The sequence below is a fragment of the Corythoichthys intestinalis genome, chromosome 22 (genome assembly GCF_030265065.1).
Source record: "Corythoichthys intestinalis isolate RoL2023-P3 chromosome 22, ASM3026506v1, whole genome shotgun sequence".
NCBI lineage: Eukaryota > Metazoa > Chordata > Actinopteri > Syngnathiformes > Syngnathidae > Corythoichthys > Corythoichthys intestinalis.
Window position 1 is genome coordinate 15,297,124 of NC_080416.1, and position 23,277 is coordinate 15,320,400.

The following is a 23,277-nucleotide window of genomic DNA, read 5'->3' on the forward strand; positions in this document are numbered from 1 at the left end:
TATGTTGTTTTGAAAAATAATCTTTTTTTTTTTTTTTGGGTAACCCAGAAATCTCAAAATAAAACATTTTTGAGCTGCAATTGCCGCGAATACCGCAAAACCGTGATATTTTTGCTTAAGGTTATCGTACCGTCAGAATCTCATACAGACACATGCCTAATCACAAATGGGCAATTTTTTTTGTTGTCAAGGGTCATTTTAATCATTAACTCAACATTTTTTACGAAAGATAAAAGCATTTTAAAATTATATCGGATAATATCGATATAGGCTTTGGGCAAAAAAAAAAAAAAATACTCAAGTAAGAGTAGTGTTACTTCTAAATAATATTACTCAAGTAAAAGTAAATATAGTCACCCAGAAATTTACTCAAGTAAAAGAAAAAGTATTCGTTGAAAAGAACACTCAAGTGATGAGTAACATTGTGAGTAACTGCTTACATTTGATTAAAAAAAAAAAAAAAAAAATCATAGTATATTTTTTTTCTCAGCACAACTTAATCGATATTAACGTATTATTATACTGTATTAAACCTATTACATGACCATATTAGGCATCATAAAATGATGACACAAAAATCATCGAATTCAGACCAGAACAACCATATGAAACATCACCCGTCCAAAAATCATGAGTGCCCTCTAGTCGAGAAAAAACATTGTTAACTCTGAAAGGTATAAATAAGTCATGTGGTTAGTGTTTCGATGTTTCATTGGTGAAACAGAGACTGCCACTGTCCACATCTCTGGCAAAATAAAATCAATTTGTAGACTAAAGACAAAAAATGTAACGACTCTAGTATAGCACAAAGTAGTGGAGTAAGAAGAGGTGTTTCTTCACAAATCTACTTAAGTAAATGTACAAGTATTGCATGATAAAACTACTCTAAAAAGTACGTTTTTCTCAAAAAGTTACTCAAGTAAATGTAACTGAGTAAATTTAACACATTACTACCCACTTCTGGCTTTGGGCCAATATGCCTTTAAAGTGAATGTAGAAGCCTTCTGCCTTTGTACCAGGGTTGGTCACAACTAAGCAAAGACATTATGTTTATTGACCATTAGATGTCTCTAAACTAAGATGCTTGGGATTTTTTATGTGAGCATTATCATTATTAAAGCGTCCAGTGGGTCATCACAATAAAATTAGTCATAATGTGTCCATTATAAGTCCAAGACCCCCATATATTGGTATCGGTTGATATCACCAGATTTTTGGATTTGGACAATATTGGGATATTGGTTAAAAAGTTATTATCATAGGACTTTACTTTTTACTAATCATTAACTCCTTTATAACTAGTTTATTCATAATTAAATCAAACAAAAAAAAATGGAAATGTCATTATTCTTATTTTTACTTTCCAAAATATTTTCTCATTTGCAATAACCCAATAGAAAAATACAGATGACCATGCCACAAATTATATAAAGTCAGTGGTACACTTCTTTAAAGACTTGCATGACAATAAAAACGCTACTTGAAACATGGCCTGATAAAGTTCTTATCATGACAATGGCCATTTGTAACTAATACGCCAAAACTACCAGAGTTATTTTACTGATAAACCACACAATAAAAAGTACAGAAGCCCCAAAAAAACACTAGATAAACAGTAGCATCCAACGACAAGCTACAAGGCTTGCATAAACCTTGCACTTGTTAACTGACCTTTACCCTGATCACGTCAGGATTTGCATAATGAGTCCATAAAAATGCATTCCTCCCACAAAAAAGGCGCAAGGACCTGCTTAATCCTCAGCTGCTGGATTCTTTTGACTCCAGCAGAGTTCACGCGACTGCTTTTATAGCTGCCACTGTGTGCATGTGCGTGTGCTTGAGTGTGTGTGAGAGATGCGAAGGAGGACTACACAGTACAGTAGATGCTGTTGATGTGACTGATTAGGGGTGTGACAAAATATCGAAATGGTGATATATCGTGATACTTTGTATCCCAAAAGGTTATCGATATGCTCCTGCCAAGAATCGAGATATCGTTTTAATAAGGTGTCAGTGTTTAAGGAAAAAAAAGGGACCAACAAGCTGCTACCAAAATCTTCCACCATAATAGTGTCTCAGGTAACTCTAAAGCTGCCATTGACGGTGCTCGACGCCCAATCCATTTAGACTGGGAACGTTCGTTCATTCGAAATAGGGCTGCAGCCATCGATTATTTTAGTAGCCGATTAATCGATGAACTATTTATTTCAAGTAATAACGTAATCGGATAAGGAACATAAAAGATTAAAATATCTGACCCTCACACGGTATATATGTATATATATATATATATATATATATTAGGGCTGTCAAACGATTAAAATTTTTAATCGAGTTAATTACAGCTTAAAAATTAATTAATCGTAATTAATCGCAATTAATCGCAATTCAAACCATCTATAAAATATGCCATATTTTTCTGTAAACTATTGTTGGAATGAAAAGATAAGACAAGATGGATATATACATTCAACATACGGTACATAAGGACTGTATTTGTTTATTATAACAATAAATCAACAAGATGGCATTAACATTATTAACATTCTGTTAAAGTGATCCATGGATAGAAAGACTTGTATTTCTTAAAAGATGAATATTAGTACAAGTTATAGAAATGTTATATTAAAACGCCTCTTAATGTTTTCATTTTAATAAAATTTGTAAAATTTTCAATCAAAAAATAAACTAGTAGCCCTATTCTGTCCTCAATGTGTGTGAGTACACAAATTGACAGATAGCGAACATAAGTTCCAAAAAGAAATCAGACTGTGTGGCAAAGTTGCATGGGCTTTACTGAAGTCATCTCTTTTTGACAGGAGCACATTTCTTGTATTTTTGTAAAACTGAAAATAACAAGGCAATGTGTCAATAACTTGCATAAATCACAAAATAACATAAAATGTACACACACGTGTCCATTTGAGCAGTAGCACTAGCCAATTAGCTCACAAGCATCTAACAATGTAACTGCATAATCTTTTTTTCCCTAATCGAATACTCGAGTTAATCGATAAATCGTTGCAGCACTAATTCGACACCAGCGCATTCGCAGTCATTCTGTCCGATTTTTCGGGACATTTACAGGTCACTTGCTGTTCATTAACAGGTCATTTCCTGTTGAGTTTGAGTCACTACCTAATAGAGGTGGGAATCTTTGGGCACCTAACGATTCGATTACGATTCAGAGGCTCCGATTCGATTATAAATCGATTATTGATGCAGCACGACCCCCCCCCCCTTTTAATTTTTTGTACACTAGTTCCAAAATTGTTCAAAAATCCACTCAGGCTAAACAAACTACTATTTCAGTACCATGTTAACCGTTAAAAACAGGAAATAAAATACTCAAGTCCCCATTCTGTATCGGCAGCTTTAAACTACTTTCAATTAATTTAATGTTGTGAATCAACTAGAGCTGCAGCTATCGATTATTTTAGTAGTCGATTAATCGATGAAGTAGTTTGTCGAATAATCGAGTAATCGGATGTGTAACATGAAAATTTAAAATACTTGAGCTGAGCCTCAAACGGTATTAAAATAAATAAATAAATAAATAAGGATCCATGTACAACAAAAGAACAATTGGCTAACTTACAAAGCAAAAGTCCGCTAGCTTAAATGCTATAAAACGTTAACTTTTTTTTTTTTAAACAGTGCTCTTAACAAATGGTTCAGACACATATTCCCACAAAAAAACGGCTAAATATACCCATTTACCAAATTACGAATGCATTAAAAAAAACATTAGCGCAAACAAAAACTTAGCTTATGTTGGTCTTAACATTGAGCAGCTGGATTCAGCCATGTGAAATGAGTCAGACTAGAGGGCAGTGTATCCACTCAAATCAATAAAACTGATTGCAAAAACTTTCAAAATAAACCATGACAACTCCACAATAATTAAACGAATACTCAAAGCAGCTAAATTTAATTTGAATCTTTTTTTTCTAATCGAGTAATCGTTGCAGCACGAGAATCAACCGTTAAAGTTGTCAAAATTGCTCCCGTTATTCCATAATTTCCCTTCGGTCTACTTTCGACGTGAAAGTTTTAAAACTGTTTCATTATTTAAAGATAGATTCAAGTTAAGATTTTGCCGATTTTTTTTTTTTTTGATAAAAAGTAATTAGGTTCGCTACAACAGAGCCTTCTAGAGAAGTCTACTGCTTTAAGATGGCGCCTGTTTACTAGCGCGGGAAAGTGTCATTTCGCATTTAGTTCTTGGTATATGATCTAACACGGACGTCGTCTGCCATTTCACATCTAGTTCTAGATATATGTAATATCTACCATAGCCGTATGTTGCCGTATGTTTGTAGCAACTAGCAACTGGGCGCTGATGTAGCGGCTGACGGCCACAGTCAGGTATTATCGTTTTTTTTTTTTTTTTTAATCTTGCGGCATGAGTTGAACATGATATTTACTCTCGGTCCGTTCCTCATTGCGTCCTGAAGACCGCGCTGACTGTGTTTTATTTCCGCTTTACCTGGTATAATTCAATAATCGGAATTTGGATGTTTGTGAATCGTTCTCGAATCTTCCCCGGCCGAATCGCGACTAATCTAAGAATTGGAAGTTTCGCACGCCTCTACTACCTAATCATTTGAGTGATTCCCTGGTCACTTCCTGTTCTGTAACTCAAAATCAACAGGAAGTGACCCATAAAATACCCCAAAATCAACAGGAAGTAACTGAAAATCAACAGGTAAATAGCCTTAAATGGCCCAAAATTACCTCGTTGCCTGGCATTGGCTGCCAATGACGGCCATAGACGTTCAATCCGTTTGAACTGGGAGGGTGGCTGAACTGGTCGTTCATTCGCTGCCACCCTCCCAGTTCAAATGGATTGGACGTCTACTAATGATAAACTCACTCCAATTCACAGCAGAAACTTGTTTTTCTGTTTATTAGTTGTTTGTAGAATATCCTAGAATTATTTCCTGACCATTGTATCGATAATCGTTGTATCGCCATATGGTCAGATCATCGTTATCGGGAGCTTTGTATCGCAAATCGTATCGTATCGTGAGGTAATAATAGGTTCCCACTCCTATGAGTGAAACCACACACACCCACATGAACTTGAATCAGACGGGGAAAAAAAGCTTTTGTTTACACCTTCAATCACGCTGAGGGACAAAAACTTCCCGCTAGTAGGAAATAGGTTATCTTCACACTAGATCAGCACTGCGGCGTGTGTGTGTGACCGAGCAGGTTTTTTCAGTCTAGTCTCCAGACGGCCATTAAACCAGGTGGAAACTCCATTTCAACACCTTCAAGCTGGTATAACATGAAGTCAGCTTTAAATATTGACCTCATTTTCAGTCAGCTAGTTTGCATGAATGTGGTAAGAGATGTACAAAGCTAGAAGAATATTCACGGAAGTGGTGACTTCGGTGGTGCTTTTACCAGGCGTTAAGCAATTCAGGGACACGTTCAATTGACCGCTAGTACTCATATGGATGAGTGATAAGTAGTGATGCACGATAATACATTTTTCAACCGATACAGATAATTTCCTCCTCGTTCCAACTGATAACCGATAATGTCAAGCCGATAAATCTATTAAAAGATTTATGTAAAATTTTAAAGTATACGCAAGAGAAAATATTATTGTGCAAAAATATAATTCATTGCTCATTTTTTCAACATCAAATGTGAACAAGTAGTAAGTTCCAACATCTAAATAAAGACAGATTGTCTGACATTGTGTCGTGGTAAACTTTTGGCAACAATTACTTACAGAGTAAAGACCTAAGTTTCACAAAAATGCGTTTAAAAGTGAGCCCTTCCTAACATATGACATTACTACACTGCAAAAACACACCTCCTTAAAACTAGTTACAGTGGAGCAAATAAGTATTTAGTCAACCACCAATTCTGCAAGTTCTCCTACTTGAAAAGATTAGAGAGGCCTGTGATTGTCAACATAGGTAAACCTCAACCATGAGAGACAGAATGTGGAAAAAAAAACTGAAAATCACATTGTTTGTTTTTTAAAGAATTTGTTTTCAGATTAGAGTGGAAAATAAGTACTTGGTCACCTACAAACAAGCAAGATTTCTGGCTGTCAAAGAGGTCTAACTTCTTCTAACAAGGTATTAATGGCACCTGTTTTAACTCATTATCGGTATAAAAGACACCTGTCCACAACATCTGTCAGTCACACTCCAAACTCCACTATGGCCAAGACCAAAGAGCTGTCGAAGGACACCAGACACAAAATTGTAGACCTGCAACAGGCTGGGAAGACTGAATCTGCAATAGGTAAAACGCTTGGTGTAAAGAAATCAACTGTGGGAGCAATTATTAGAAAATGAAAGACATACAAGACCACTGATAATCTCCCTCGATCTGGGGCTCCATGCAAGATCTCAACCCCTGGCGTCAAAATGATAACAAGAACGGTGAGCAAAAATCCCAGAACCACACGGGGGGACCTAGTGAATGACCTACAGAGAGCTGGGACCACAGTAACAAAGGCTACTATCAGTAAAACAATGCGCCGCCAGGGACTCAAATCCTGCACTGCCAGACGTGCCCCCCTGCTGAAGCCAGTACACGTCCAGGCCCGTCTGCGGTTGGCTAGAGAGCATTTGGATGATCCAGAAGAGGACTGGGAAAATGTGTTATGGTCAGATGAAACCAAAATAGAACTTTTTGGTAGAAACACAGGTTCTCGTGTTTGGAGGAGAAAGAATACTGAATTGCATCCGAAGAACACCATACCCGCTGTAAAGCATGGGGGTGGAAACATCATGCTTTGGGGCTGTTTTCCGGCAAAGGGACCTGGACGACTGATCTGTGTAAAGGAAAGAATGAACGGGGCGATGTATCGAGAGATTTTGAGTGAAAATCTCCTTCCATCAGCAAGGGCATTGAAGATGAGACGTGGCTGGGTCTTTCAGCATGACGATGATCCCAAACACAGCCAGGGCAACAAAGGAGTGGCTTCGTAAGAAGCATTTTGAGGTGCTAGAGTGGCCTAGCCAGTCTCCAGATCTCAACCCCATAGAAAATCTGAGGAAGGAGTTGAAAGTCCGTGTTGCCCAACGACAGCCCCAAAACATCACTGTTCTAGAGGAGATCTTCATGGAGGAATGGGCTAGAATACCAGCAACAGTGTGTGAAAAGCTTGTGAAGAGTTACAGAAAACGTTTGGCCTCCGTTATTGCCAACAAAGGGTACATAACAAATTATTAAGATGACTTTTGGTATTGACCAAATACTGATTTTCCACCATGATTTGCAAACAAATTCTTTAAAAATCAAACAATGTGATTTTCTGTTTTTTTTTTCAACATTCTGTCGCTCGTGGTTGAGGTTTACCCATGTTGACAATTACAGGCCTCTCTAATATTTTCAAGTGCGAGAACTTGCACAATTAGTGGTTGACTAAATACTTATTTGCCCCACTGTAAATTCCCTTGTTTTCAGTGTAAACCTATTGGAAATAAGTGAAATTATCTGCAAGCACTTCAAGTATATTTCACTCAGATTTCTTGAAGAAAAATAGCTGAAAATAAGCTTAACAGCCTAATTTTAAGCAATAAATTATTATACTTAATCCTTAAAAAAAAAAAAAAAAAAAGTCAGAAATGTTCAAGAATAGGTATGGTTCAAAACATTATTTGAAAGCATTTTTTTCTTGATTTAGGTGAAAAATGACCTTTTTTTAGATGAGGCTTAATAAGAACAGACAGCAATATTTACTTCAAGTAAATGGAAAAATCTGCAGCATTCGTCTGTTAATTAGTCTTTTAACACTCAAAACAAGATGGGGAAAATTATTTGACTAGATTTAAGAAGAATGATCTGATTAAAGACGTCAAAAATTTACAGGGTATTGAATGCATTACCGACTTCTTGTGAGTGGTTTGGTGCATGTTACAATTATCATCTAACCGCTGTGCCGAAGCACGCTTACTTGACATCACTTGTCCAAATGTCAATGGTGAAACTCATGTAATCGGCATGTTTTTCACGAAAAATGGTGGTCGTATAAACTACATTATTTTTTTTATCCGGGGTTTGGGCTCTCCGGTCACTCAGGTTAAAAAAAAAAAAAAAAAAAAACGTCTCTAGCCCGGCATCTCCACCTGCCTGTGCGCTTCAGTCCGTCCGGCCGCCATAGTGCATGATGAGTTGAACTGGAGATAAGTGGCTGCGGCAGCTACGTTTGTACCGGTGTTATATTCGCCCGCCCTGGCCGTCTCGCCGCGGTGTACTCCGGGCATGGCTCTGCTCCTTACGGAGGCGCGCGCTTGCGTCCCGCACGCCGTGGGAGAACGCTCGAGAAACCGGGGTGTTCACCGGAGGTCCCGCCGACGCCCTGCCGAAGGCCGCAGCGTCTCTCTATCGTCACAAGCCCCGTTTTTTTTGCCTAGTTTATGTGTGTTTAGCTGTAGCATTCGCGCTAGCAGCAGCCTTGTATTCGTTCCAAAAATCTTTGTGATGCAGTTTTAAATGGCTGCTTGGTTAATGGTGTTGAATGAAGACTCTTTCCGCCTCGAGGAACTTCTGCAGCGCATGTTTTGCAGATGCCGAGAGCGACGTTTGTTTACCACACGGAAAACAGCCCATGTTAGTGAGAATCCGCCATAATATTGCCTCAACTCTGTTGTGTAACTCTGCCTGGAGGCGGCAGTGGAGAAGTGGACAAAACTGCTTCGTTTGCGCACATTTGGAGGCTAAATCAAGTATATAATTATCGGATTGCATTATCGGTTGAATTTTTGTTTATCTGGATTATCTGTGTGACGTCACAATTGCCATTACTGGCCGATAATTATCGGTAACCGATATTATCGTGCATCTTTAGTGATAAGTGTTTTTTGGTGGTTTAAGTTTGGTACATTTCCATTTTTTGATTGTGCCCACTCACAAAATGAGCTCATTACAGAAAAGGGAAATGTTTACTTGATTCTCATTAAATTACACATTTGTTTGGGCATACTGTTGACAGTATTTTATGTTCAACTGTGTAGGTTTTGTGACATTACTTACCATCTTAAGACCCTCAGGTAAGGCTATTCTGGTAAGATTATGACTAGTTAAAAAAAGAATCTTATTTATTACTTCTAATAATTTATTTTTTTGTAGAAAACTTGCTTTTTTATTGTAAAAAATGTAATTTATTCATATAAGATTTTTTTTTTTTTTTTTTTTAAACCTGTCCTGCTTGACACGTAGAAAGGGAATGTGAGTGTCCTATTGGTCTGAACAGTTTTAATGTATCACACGGGAGTATGATATACTCCCATTGTGATTATTCAATGCGTTTCTGTCAGGTGGTGTTAGAATTCAAAGGCTCTCACTCCAGAAGTCTGAAAGTTTACCTATGATCATAAGGAGAACATCAGTCACACACGGAGTACAACGATGCTCTGACGTGGCAGAGCTCAGAGGACTGTTATAATACTGGAAGGTGGGGTTACCTGGTAAAACAATGGTCCCATGATTATAAGACAAAATACGTCAAAATATCTCATATCATGACGCGTGGATGGCCAGGCCAAACTTTTTACCAAATAAATGTTGCATTGTAGCTTTTGAAGAACAGCTTTTCCCTTTAGAACACCTGCCTGCCCTTCCTCGCCTCAGGATGTAGACAGCTGTGCTCAGAATTATGAATTTTTAGATAACACTTGTACAATAATAAAGCTTAAACTATACATCAACGTTTAAAATGCATACAGTATGTTTAGAAGCAATTCCTTGACAGTTTTGTTTATTAGGAGAAAGCAGCAAACATGAAGGGGTTATGGGGGAACAAACAAAAAGAGAAGGAGAGACAGAAGAGAAGCACAAACAACAACAGGAAATACATTGAACGTCTACACTAACTAGGAATATGTTGGTGCTATCGTTAGCTAGTTGTATTTCCGGTTGACGCCATGTGGGGGGCCTGATGTCCAAGAAGAAAGAGGAGGTGGGGAGAGTCAGAAAGATAAGTGATTGGCAACGTGAGGTGTAGAACCCAGTTTTTAAGTGAATTCATTGTGAGTGTGGATATGTTGGCATCCTATTCTATGCTGCCTGATAACTAATCATGACACCGATAAGTTTCTCTACTTGAATGTGTCTAATTGTACTTAGTCATATGTGAATCCCATCAGATATGTGACAGTCCTGCAAACGAGTAAAAATGCCACGCGGGAGCCGCCCCAGGGCCCTGGCCCTTCCTCAGCCAATCTGGGGGGGCGAGGCAGCGCAGCCCATCCCTCCTCCCAGAGCTCCAGCAAAGGGGCTCGCGTCATCCCCCGGGATCCAGAGTAGTTCCCTCGGACCATCCGCCCCCATCAACTGGCCCTCAGGGAGGGGATGAGGGGACGCTCCGTCGTCCCATCGTCCCCCCCGCCCACAAGGCCCACGAGCCACCGCCGCAGCCCCCCCAACACGGCACACCTTAGGACCCCCACGGCTCACTAAGCTTGTTCTAGCAAGATTACAAGACTTGTTTGTTTTTAAAGTCTTACCTTCGTAATTACATAATCGTAATTAGATGTAAAACATTTTCTCAACACAAACCGCCAACTTAACATCACAGATCAATGTGAAATCCTATTTTTAAAAAATTAACCAGTGTGACAGAACATGTGTTGGGCCTTGCTGGGTGTCATCTCATTTTTCCAGACAAAGAAGCAATGCTTGTAAACAATCTGTCGACAGAGTGCTCCTAATGCAACATTTGCGAAACATTTGCGCTCATGAGTGTGCGCGCTCATGTGACAACTTGTGTCAGGATACATCAGGCTGCTTGTCACTATGTCTGTGTGCTGACCAAGCAACATTTGACAGTCAGCAAATATTTCTTAAAGAGGAAGTGGATTGCTCTCACTTCAGCTTGAAGTCATCTGCAAGCTGAAAACCACAAAAGCTAATGAACGCACAATTCAAGCGAGATATTATACAATTGGAGACGCTGTTTGGTTCATATGGACTATTATGAAGAGCCGTGGTCAATATCGGTATCTTGAATTTGGATGTTCACTCTGGAGACCAAAATCATGAACAGAGTGAGTTCGTAGGCAAATTGTCTCGAGGCTAAATTTACACAAAATGGCTGCATGGTGCATCATTTACTTTAAAACTTAATCTTTAAACTCGGAAACCTCATTACCATCAATTCATAGGAGACACGCTTTCAATTCAAACACATGATTGGTAGGCATGTGCCGGTATGACATTCTGACGATTTGATAACCTTAAGCCAAAATATCACGGTATTGCCATTACAGCTCTAAAATGTGTTACTTTGAGGTGTCTGGGTTAAAGGAAAAAAAACAAACTTTTTTCCATTGAACTGATAAGTTAAAATAAATTTTAAAAATAATTGAATAACTGAAATATTTTAAATAAAATTAAAATAAATGCAGTCTTTTAGGTGGGCATAAACCCACAGCCGCAGCTTAACTTAATCACCATCAGAACAAAAATACAGTGGGGCAAATAAGCATTTAGTCAACCACTAATTGTGCTAGTTCTCCTACTTGAAACTAGCCTGTAATTGTCAACATGGGTAAACCTCAACCATGAGAGACAAAATGTGGGAAAAACAAACAGAAAATCACATTGTTTGATTTTTAAAAAATGTATTTGCAAATCATGGTGGAAAATAAGTATTTGATCAATACCAAAAGTTCATCTTAATACTTCGTAATGTACCCTTTGTTGGCAATAACGGTGCCCAAACGTTTTCTGTAACTCTTCACAAGCTTTTCACACACTGTTGCTTGTATTTTGGCCCACTCCTCCATTCAGATTTCCTCTATAGCAGTGATGTTTGGCGAACGAACATTCGTTCATTCGCTGCCATCCCTCCCACTTCAAATGGATTGAACGTCTATGGCCGTCCGTGGCAGCCAATGCCAGGCAATTAGGTAATTTTGGGTCATTTATGTCATTTACCTGTTGATTTTCAGTTACTTCCTGTCTATTTTGGGGTATTTTATGGGTCACTTCCTATTTATTTTGAATTACAGAAAAGGAAGTGACCTGGGAATCACCCAATTGAATAGGCAGTGACTCAAACTCAACAGTAAATGACCTGTAAATGCCCTAAAATGAACAGCAAGTGACCTGTAAATGCCCTGAAAATCGGACAAAATGACTGAATGCTCTGGTTTTGAATGAACAAACGTTCCCAGTCTAAATGGATTGGGCGTCAAGCCCCATCAATGCAGCCTTGGAGTTAAATGAGATACTATTATGGTGGAAGATTTTGGTAGCAACTTGTTGGTTCATATTTATTTTTTCTAGACATTGACACCTTTTTAAAACGATATTTCGATTCTTGGCAGGAGCATATTGATAACCTTTTGGGATACAAGGTATCACGATATATCCCCATTTTGATATATTGTCAATATATATTGCCATTGTAAAAAAAAAAAAAAGTTGACTGTGATGGCCAACGCTTCAAGGATAGGTGGATATTGGACTATTTCTTCAATAAAACACGCAACAACTGTGTCTGCCTCATTTGCAAAGAGACAGTCGCTGTTTTCAAAGAGTTCGATGTGACGCGATAATGATATTACCGAACAAGACACGCTGACATGTACGACAACATTACAGGGAAGATACGCAGTGACAAATTATAGCAACTTGAAGCTAGTTTCATTTCACAGCAGCAGTATTTCGCAAGAGCCCGAGTGTCGAAAGAGAACGCCACAAAGACGAGACTGTTGAAATGATCAATTAAAAAAAATAATAAAGCAAATGTGACACACAGAAGGGCTTGCTAAAATTTGTTTAAATATATTGTTCTATGTAAATCAGCCAAGGTAGCCCCCCGCATTTTTACCACACCAAATCTGGCTCCCTTTGTAAAAGGTTTGGACACACCTGTTTAACTGATGATCCGTAGACGAGGCCAGCTTCTTTCACTTGGTACCAGCTAAATATTATTCAAAATGTAATGATGGTGGAAGAAATAAGCATCTTGAATTTGAAACTGTATGTTGTCGGCGATTAGCCTCGCAATGATCTTAATTGTAGTTGTCAGCCCAAAACCCTCTAAATATTTATTAAATGCATCTTACCAGATATAAAATGACTACTACATAATCTGTGGTAATCGTTTGGAGGCCAGTTTTCTCGTCGAATTGCAGCAGTCCATCTCGCTCTCCTCTCCGGGTCTCTCGGAATACGGTAGAACTTCAAGTCTCTCCGTCTATCTTGTTTTTGCAACCGACCGCCACACACGCCTTCACCTTTTTGATTATTAATGTTAACGAACAGAAAAACACGCCATAATAGAAGGAATTTACATAGCGGTAATGCGTCAACACGACGAGTTGACGGACAATATGGCGCGGAGGCGAGGTTGTAACGTCATGTGACTAGGGTCTATAGACCCTACTCACCTACGTCAGAAAGTGACGTGTCGCTGTATCCGGCCGCCATATTGTCCGTATTTTTTAGACCTATTCTCATTGTTTTCAATTAGTCGTGCAAGTTATAGAGCAATTCATGGAAGCCCAGGTGTTATCTGACGCCATAAACTCATTGGATGCATTGCATAAAAGGCGTTATGTGGAAAAGCTTCAGTTTATCCATTTGCCAGATCCATATTTGATGCCTAAATCGATGTTTTTCGACCCGCTGTCTTCGCCGTCTTTGCCTGACCCTGATATTTACAACTATCTTGTCCAAACAAAATCAGCCTATTCTCACGAAAGTTTGAAAAACTTTAAGAGCTTGGAGGCTTATAAATGCTACGTTGCTGGTTGGGTGAAACAGGTCCTCGTCCACCAAAATTCGGCAGGAATCTTGTGCTCGGGAAGGTGAGTTACGAAATTTTCAATTCAAAATCTTTTGTTCTTGCTAACATCCACTGTCAAGCCTAATGTATTTCATGTCATTTGTCAATGGAGCTAGGGCTTTTAATGTTTATATGGTTTAGCGATAGCACGCTCACTACATACATACGCGTATGTTGTCGGCGATTAGCCTAGCAATGATCTTAATTGTGGTTGTCAGCTCAAAACCCTCTAAATATATATTAAATGCATCTTACCAGATATAAAATGACTACTACATAATCTGTGGTAATCGTTTGGAGCCCAGTTTTCTCGTCGAATTGCAGCAGCCCATCTAGCTCTCCTCTCCGGGTCTCTCGGAATCCGGTAGAACTTCAAGTCTCTCCGTCTATCTTCTCTGTTATTGCAACCGACCGCCACACACGCCTTCCCCATTTTGATTATTAATGTTAACGAGCAGAAAAACACGCCGTAAATAGGAGGAATGTACGTAGCCGTAACAGGTAAACACGATGTGTTGACGGACAATTGGGCGGCACCAGTCAGGAGGGCGGAGTTGTGACGTCACGTGGGTAGGCCCTACCCACCGACGTCACAAAACCACGTGCTCGCTGTATGGTTCCGCCCACTTGTCCGTCATTTTGTCTCTGTATTAGCATTGGTTTCAATTGATCGAGGAATTTGAAATGCATTTCATGGAAGACCCGGTGCTTTCTGATGCCGTAAACTCACTGGATGTGTTGCATAAAAGGCGTTATGTGGAAAAGCTTCGTTCTATACAGTCGCCAGATCCATATTTGATGCCCAAATCGATGTTTTTCGACCCACTGTCTTCGCCCTGTCTGCCTGACATCTGCTACGCTGATATTTACAATTATCTTGTCCACACAAAATCAGCCTATTCTCACGAAAATTTGAAAAACTTCAAGAGCTTGGAGGCTTATAAATACTTCGTTGCTGGTTGGGTGAAACAGGTCCTCGTCCACGAAAATTCGGCAGGAATCTATCTTGTGCTTGGAAAGGTGAGTTACGAAATTTTCAATTCAAAATCTTTTGTTATTGCTAACATCCACTGTCAAGTCTAATGTATTTCATGTCGTTTGTCAGTGGAGTTAAGGCGTTTAATGTTTATATGGTTTAGCGATAGCACTCTCACTACATACATACGTGTATGTTGTCAGCGATTAGCCTAGCAATGATCTTAATTGTGGTTATTTGTCAGCCCAAAACCCTCTAAGTATATCTTAAATGCATCTTATCGGATATAAAATGACTACTACATAGTCTGTGGTGATTTTTTGGTGCCCAGTTTTCACGTCGAATTGCAGAAGTCCATTTCGCTCTCCTCTTTGGATCCCTCGGAATAAGGTAAAACTTCAAGTCTTTCCTTCCATCTTCTCTGTTAGTGCAACCAACAGCCACACACGCCTTCCCCATTTTGATTATTAATGTTAACGAGCAGAAAAACACGCCGTAAATAGGAGGAATGTACGTAGCCGTAACAGGTAAACACGATGTGTTGACGGACAATTGGGCGGCACCAGTCAGGAGGGCGGAGTTGTGACGTCACGTGGGTTGGGTCTATAGGGAAGTCAATTTCAAGCAATGACACTTTTCGGCCACCATGGGGGGCCTGGCCCCCCCTTAAAATCCGCTTCTAATCAACATACCCTCAAATTTGGTTACTCGGTATGCAAAAATACATAATCGGGACATCCCTAATCCATTAACTTAAGAACATTATAAAGTTTACAACTGAGTCCATTTGCACTCTATTGCTAACCAAAACAGCAGCACATGTCATGAAAGTAAGCATCAATAAGTGCATCGTTTGAAAAACTGCAACATCCCATCTGAATATAAATGGCACAACTCACCAAAAAGGGTCCGAAAGCTTCATTAATGTCTTGGAGACAGTTTGCGTGCGAGCTGTGGTCCTGTACCTACACGCAAACACACAAAAGGATGTAAGACAACAGACGGACAACAAGCAGAAGAAGACTGACAAGCTTATGCAGTGCACTCCCTCTAATGTACCAGTTGGCACACAAACGCATCACCAGTTGCCAATAGACCACACACGCAAACATTGATTCTCTCCCCTCTAATTATCTTCATGAAAATGACACATGCAAGCATTCCTTCACATTTAAAGCACAGAGGAGAAAAATGTCATGTATTCAAATCCATAATAACACCACTTTCTTGCATCAACCTGTCACTATGTGGTCAAGTTGCAAACGAAGATGAACGGATTGAGACTAATTATACTGCTAATAAGCTTTAGGTCAGGTTCAATGTCATTTAAAAGTAAAGGAAAATATATTTTCCGCATTACAAATGTTTTTGTACAGTAAACGCCCCCCTCCTTCCTCTTCTCACTGCACCAGCGAACTGAGATGCTGCAGCCGCCGGCAGGAGCTTCAAAAACGGCTACAAAATGCTTCATAACAACCTCCCTCGCCCCTCCTCTCCCCGCGACTCGACGAAGCCAGTCGAGCCGGACACCGGGCTCACCTCGCCGGGTAGTATGAAGGCACTGCCTCCGTGCTGGTGTTTTTCGTCAGTCCGCGAGCAAAGCTCCGGTGCTCCGCTTTCAAGTCGCGCAGCCTGCGACGATGTCGCGACTCGTTGATGCACAGGCAAGCTTTTGAAATGCGCCTTTAAAGTAATGTCGGAAGAAGCATACGTCGAGCTGGCTTCCGTCGACGTCACAATGATTTGCATAAAACGGGGCGGGGGCTACTCCCAGTGCGTGGAGAAACACAACAAACTCGAGACCTACGGTACACTGCAAGTTTTTATATTTGTGTTGTTTGAATCCGGTTGGTTCATTTTTTTTTTTTTTACTTCAGCTATTAAAATCCCAAATACAAATATCGTGTTTGCCATGAGTAGAAATGCCTTATAAATCAAGGGCATAAGTCTGGTCTTAACGCTGGTATGGAAGATCAAGATATACTGTGTATCACAAAAGTGAGTACACCCCTAGCATTTTAAGTATATCTTTTCATGGGACAACACTGACAAAATGACACTTTGACACAATAAAAAGTAGTCTGTGTGCAGCTTATTTAACTGAGTTAATTTATTTTCCCCTCAAAATTACTCAAAAACATAGCCATTAATATCTAATCCCCTGGCAACAAAAGTGAGTACACCCCTTAGGAACTACGTACATCCCGGAATGTCGAAATTGAGTACTGCTTGTCATTTTCCTTCCAAATGTCATGTGAGGCGTAACAGGAGTGCTGTCTGCATTGGTGCAGAGATTGAAGAGGTGGGGGGTCAGGTAAGTATATCTTTTCATGGGACAACACTGACAAAATGACACTTTGACTTAATAAAAAGTAGTCTGTGTGCAGCTTATTTAACTGAGTTAATTTATTTTCCCCTCAAAATTACTCAAAAACATAGCCATTAATATCTAATCCCCTGGCAACAAAAGTGAGTACACCCCTTAGGAACTACGTACATCCCGGAATGTCGAAATTGAGTACTGCTTGTCATTTTACTTCCAAATGTCATGTGAGTCGTAACAGGAGTGCTGTCTGCATTGGTGCAGAGATTGAAGAGGTGGGGGGTCAGGTAAGTATATCTTTTCATGGGACAACACTGCCAAAATGACACTTTGACACAATGAAAAGTAGTCTGTGTGCAGCTTGTATTATAGAGTTAATTTATTTTCCCCTCAAAATTACTCAAAAATATAGCCATTAATATCTAAACCCCTGGCAACAAAAGTGAGTACACCCCTTAGGAACTACGTACATCCCGGAATGTCGAAATTGAGTACTGCTTGTCATTTTCCTTCCAAATGTCATGTGAGGCGTAACAGGAGTGCTGTCTGCATTGGTGCAGAGATTGAAGAGGTGGGGGGTCAGGTAAGTATATCTTTTCATGGGACAACACTGACAAAATGACACTTTGACACAATAAAAAGTAGTCTGTGTGCAGCTTATTTAACTGAGTTAATTTATTTTCCCCTCAAAATTACTCAAAAACATAGCCATTAATATCTAATCCCCTGGCAACAAAAGTGAGTACACCCCTTAGGAACTACGTACATCCCGGAATGTCGAAATTGAGTACTGCTTGTCATTTTCCTTCCAAATGTCATGTGAGGCGTAACAGGAGTGCTGTCTGCATTGGTGCAGAGATTGAAGAGGTGGGGGGTCAGGTAAGTATATCTTTTCATGGGACAACACTGACAAAATGACACTTTGACTTAATAAAAAGTAGTCTGTGTGCAGCTTATTTAACTGAGTTAATTTATTTTCCCCTCAAAATTACTCAAAAACATAGCCATTAATATCTAATCCCCTGGCAACAAAAGTGAGTACACCCCTTAGGAACTACGTACATCCCGGAATGTCGAAATTGAGTACTGCTTGTCATTTTCCTTCCAAATGTCATGTGAGTCGTAACAGGAGTGCTGTCTGCATTGGTGCAGAGATTGAAGAGGTGGGGGGTCAGGTAAGTATATCTTTTCATGGGACAACACTGCCAAAATGACACTTTGACACAATGAAAAGTAGTCTGTGTGCAGCTTGTATTATAGAGTTAATTTATTTTCCCCTCAAAATTACTCAAAAATATAGCCATTAATATCTAAACCCCTGGCAACAAAAGTGAGTACACCCCTGAGGAACTACGTACATCCCGGAATGTCGAAATTGAGTACTGCTTGTCATTTTCCTTCCAAATGTCATGTGAGTCGTAACAGGAGTGCTGTCTGCATTGGTGCAGAGATTGAAGAGGTGGGGGGTCAGGTAAGTATATCTTTTCATGGGACAACACTGACAAAATGACACTTTGACTTAATAAAAAGTAGTCTGTGTGCAGCTTATTTAATAGAGTTAATTAATATCCCCCTCAAAATTACTCAAAAATATAGCCATAAATATCTAAACCCCTGGCAACAAAAGTGAGTACACCCCTTAAGAACTACGTACATCCCGGAATGTCGAAATTGAGTACTGCTTGTCATTTTCCTTCCAAATGTCATGTGAGTCGTAACAGGAGTGCTGTCTGCATTGGTGCAGAGATTGAAGAGGTGGGGGGTGGGGGGTCAGGTAAGTATATCTTTTCATGGGACAACACTGACAAAATGACACTTTGACTTAATAAAAAGTAGTCTGTGTGCAGCTTATTTAATAGAGTTAATTAATTTTCCCCTCAAAATTACTCAAAAATATAGCCATAAATATCTAAACCCCTGGCAGCAAAAGTGAGTACACCCTTTAGGAACTACATACATCCCGGAATGTCGAAATTGAGTACTGCTTGTCATTTTCCTTCCAAAATGTCATGTGAATCGTAACAGGAGTGCTGTCTGCATTGGTGCAGAGATTGAAGAGGTGGGGGGGGGGGGGGGGGGGGGGGGTCAGGTAAGTATATCCTTTCATGGGACAACAATGACAAAATGACACTTTGACACAATGAAAAGTAGTCTGTGTGCAGCTTGTATTATAGAGTTAATTTATTTTCCCCTCAAAATTACTCAAAAATATAGCCATTAATATCTAAACCCCTGGCAACAAAAGTGAGTACACCCCTTAGGAAGTACGTACACCCCTAAATGTCCAAATTGCGTGCTGCTTGACATTTTCCTTCCAAAATGTCATGTGAGTCGTTACAGGAGTGCTGTCAGCATTGCTGCAGAGATTGAAGAGGTGGGGGGTCAGCCTGTTAGTGCTCAGACCACACGCCGCACTCGACATCAAATTGGTGTGCAAGGCTTTCACTCCAGGAGTAAGGCTCTTCTGAAGACGGTACACATGAAAGGCCGCAAACAGTTTGCTGAAGACATGTCAACAAAGCACATGGATTACTGGAACCATGTCCTATGGTCTGATGAGACGGGCGGGCTTTCTTGTGTACTGTCTTCAGAAGAGGTTTCCAGAATACTGATCGGGATATGTGCGTTAATTGCGTCAAATATTTTAACGTGATTAATTTAAAAAATTAATTACCGCCCGTTAACGCGATAATTTTGACACCCCTAATATATATATATATATATATATATATACGAAAGTCAATTACATGTAATTACACTATTCGGCCACCGGGGGGGGGGGCCTGGCCCACCTGCCCCCCCCCTTCCCCCAAACTCTGCTTATGGGTAAATGCAAGTCTGAACATAATGAAAAGAATTCACTTAATAATTAACGGTATTGGGTCAATTCTATCCTTACAACATATGGGAAGACAATCTAAAGTACCTATATAACTGAAGTCATTCTATAATGGAAATAAGGTTGCTTAACAGTTGGTGGGGACAATTTGAGCATCCTTAAAATTTGGTTGTGTTAAGTCCCTACCGTCCCTTATGCAAACCTACGCCCTTGTTATAAACTTATGCACTGCCAATGATCATGTTTCACTGACAAACAGAGGTGTGCAGTAACACATTCCATTTACTCCATTACATTTACTTGAGAAACATTTTGAGAAAAATGTTTTACCACACAATATTTTGTACTTTTACTTGAGTCGATTTATGAAGAAACATTACTCTTACTCTGCTACTTTGGGTGACACTAGAGTCGTTACATTTTAGCTCTGTATTCTACATATTGACTTTATTTTTGCAGAGATCCCAAAAGTAGCTCTACCAGTTTCACCAATGAGATGTTGCTACAATGAACTCGTCTCCATTTTACCATTCAGAGGTAGCAATGTTTTTCTCCACCTGAGGGCACTCATGCTCTTTGGACAGGTAATGGGTGTTGTTGTGGTCTGAAGTTGATGATTTTTGTGTCTTTTTGGCAAAATACAGCCATGTAATAAGCTATAGTACAGTACACGAATAACAGCTTATACAGTGGTACCTCTACATACGAAGTTAATTCGTTCCAGGACCTTCTTTGTATGTCGAAATGGTCGTATGTCGAGCAGGATTTTCCTATAAAAATACATTATAATTCCATTCATTTGTTCCACAGCCAGAAAAGCTACACTAAATCCTTATAAATACTGCTTGTACTATTGCAAACAGCAATTACACAGAGAAAACCCAAAATTTATGAATAAAAATAGAAATACCGTATTGGCACGAATATAAGACTGTGTTTTTTGCATTGAAATGAGACAAGAAGTGGGGGTCGTCTTATATTCGAGGGCTAGACATTATACCCATTCACGACGCTAGATGGCGCCAGATATCATTGAAGCGATGTTCTGTCATGACAGATCTCAGCTACTTTCAAGTTTAACCAGTTTGCATTATTTTATTGCAATGTTTTTCCTTATTCACATTTTTTTTCAAGACTAGTTAGTTGGACTTCACTTTGATGGTTAATGCAGTTATTTCAATTTTGTTGTTTTATCATAACAGATTGTTTTATTTACATTTCAAAAACTAGAAGCCATTCATTTACAAATGTGATTGCACTTTTCATATTTAAATGTTCAGATATTAAGATTTGAATAAGGCAAAATAACATGCTTTTTCTCTCAAATATATTGTTATAATCATTTTTTCAGATGTACTGTACTTATTTTCTGTATAAAAATGAATTTGGTGTTCAAAAAGTCTTTTTTCAAACTTGAGTCTCGAAAAAGAGGGGGTCGTCTGATAATCAGGGCCGTCTTATTTTTGGGCCAATACGGTAATAGTAATATTAATAATATTACGTATAGATGAAGTTGTGCTAAGAAATAAAATATACCACTATTTTTATTTGGACATTTTAAGCAGTCACTCACAATGTTACTCATTGTTTGAGTATGCTATTAAATTAACACTTTTTTTTACTTGTACTTGAGTTAATTTTTGGATTGCTACTCTTACTTGAGTAATATCATTTAGAAGTAATGCTACTCGAGTAAACTTTTTGGCTACTTCACCAAACTGGTGACAAATGAGGGCGATAAACGCTCAATCCATTTGGATTGGCAATGTATTAATTGGCAGGTAATCTATCATATTCATCAATTAATCACAAAATTATTCGACAGATTATTCTATCGTTAACTCATTCACTGCCAGTGGATCATGTTTCATTGCCAAACACGGCGATAGACTGGCAACGGTACAATTCAAAGATTAATTGCTAAATTAGAATAATTTAAAACAAAATGAACTCATTCACTGCCAATGGTCATGCTTCAGTGCCATGGACGGTGATAGATGTCCAATCCATTTGCTGGCGATTGCTCAATCGATTACTGCAAGGCACCCCCGGTCCAAATGCATTACACGTCTAGCTTCCTCAATGGCAACCCAAAAAACCCCAAAAAAACTCCTCTGAAAAAAGACCTTTACACTAAATAGTTCTGCACATGCTTGTGCACTCAGAGAATGGAAACTATGCTTGGTGGAGCCCGATATCGAATCATCTCTCCCCACTGAAAGAAACGAAGATGCCAATCTAACCCCCCTCCCCCCCAAAAATGTTATGTGGATTCTTGCCCACGTGGGGTCACTATTTCAAAATTACAGATATATTGTTGGATTTCCACAGAGGATAAAAAATATATGTAGGCATGTGCCAGTATGAGATTCCGACAGTATAACATGAAGCAAAAATATTTTGGTTTCACAGTATAGGAATTACAGATATAAAATGTTTTATTTTGAGATTTCTGGGTTACAAAAAAAACTTTTTTTCCATTCGAACAAGATTTATTTTTTTCAAAACAACATATAGTGGGGCAAATAAGTATTTAGTCAACCACTAATTGTTGTTCTCCCACTTGAAAATTTTAGAGAGGCCTGTTATTGTCAACCTGGGTAAACCTCAACCATTAGAGACAATGTGAAAAAAAAAAAAACCAAAAATCACATTGTTTGATTTTTAAAGAATTTCTTTGCAAATCATGGTGGAAAGTAACTATTTGGTCAATACCAAAAGTTCATCTCAATACTTTGTTATGTACCCTATGTTGGCAATAACGGAGGCCAAATTTTTTCTGTAACTCTTCACAAGCTTTTCACACACTGTTGCTGGTATTTTGGCCCATTCCTCCATGCAGATCTCCTCTAGAGCAGTGATGTTTTGGGGCTGTCGTTGGGAAACACGGACTTTCAACTCCCTCCGCAAATTTTCTATTGGGTTGAGACCTGGAGACTGACTAGGCCACTCCAGGACCTTGAAATGCTTCTTACGAAGCCACTCCTTTGTTGCCTTGGCTGTGTGTTTGGGATTGTTGTCATGCTGAAAGACCCAGCCACGTCTCATCTTCAATGCCCTTGCTAATGGAAGGAGATTTTCACTCAAAATCACTCGATACATGGCCCCATTCATTCTTTCCTTTACACAGATCAGTCGTCCTGGTCCCTTTGCAGAAAAACAGCCCCAAAGCATGATGTTTCCACCCCCATGCTTCACAGTGGGTATGGTGCATTTCAGTATTCTTTTTCCTCCAAACAAGAGAACCTGTGTTTCTACCAAAAAGTTCTATTTTGCTTTCATCTGACCATAACACATTCTTCCAGTCCTCTTCTGGATCATCCAAATGCTCTCTAGCGAACCGCAGACGGGCCTGGACGTGTACTTCC

The 23,277-nt window shown here is 39.3% G+C and overlaps 1 protein-coding gene across 2 annotated transcripts in view; it reads right to left on the reverse strand.

The window, feature by feature from the left end:
* Positions 1–16,474, reverse strand: part of LOC130910201 (solute carrier family 45 member 4-like) — a 100,940-nt gene extending 84,466 nt beyond the window's left edge. Inside the window, exons 1-2 of one of the 2 annotated variants that reach the window (XM_057827231.1) lie at positions 16,287–16,474; positions 15,647–15,712 (exon numbers count right to left, since the gene is read on the reverse strand). The gene's annotated coding sequence lies outside the window, so the exon portion shown is untranslated. Of the gene's footprint in view, positions 1–1,671; positions 2,123–15,646; positions 15,713–16,286 lie in introns of those variants that run through there. The other variant, XM_057827232.1, reaches the window with a different exon arrangement.
* Between the last annotated feature and the right edge of the window lie 6,803 nt (positions 16,475–23,277).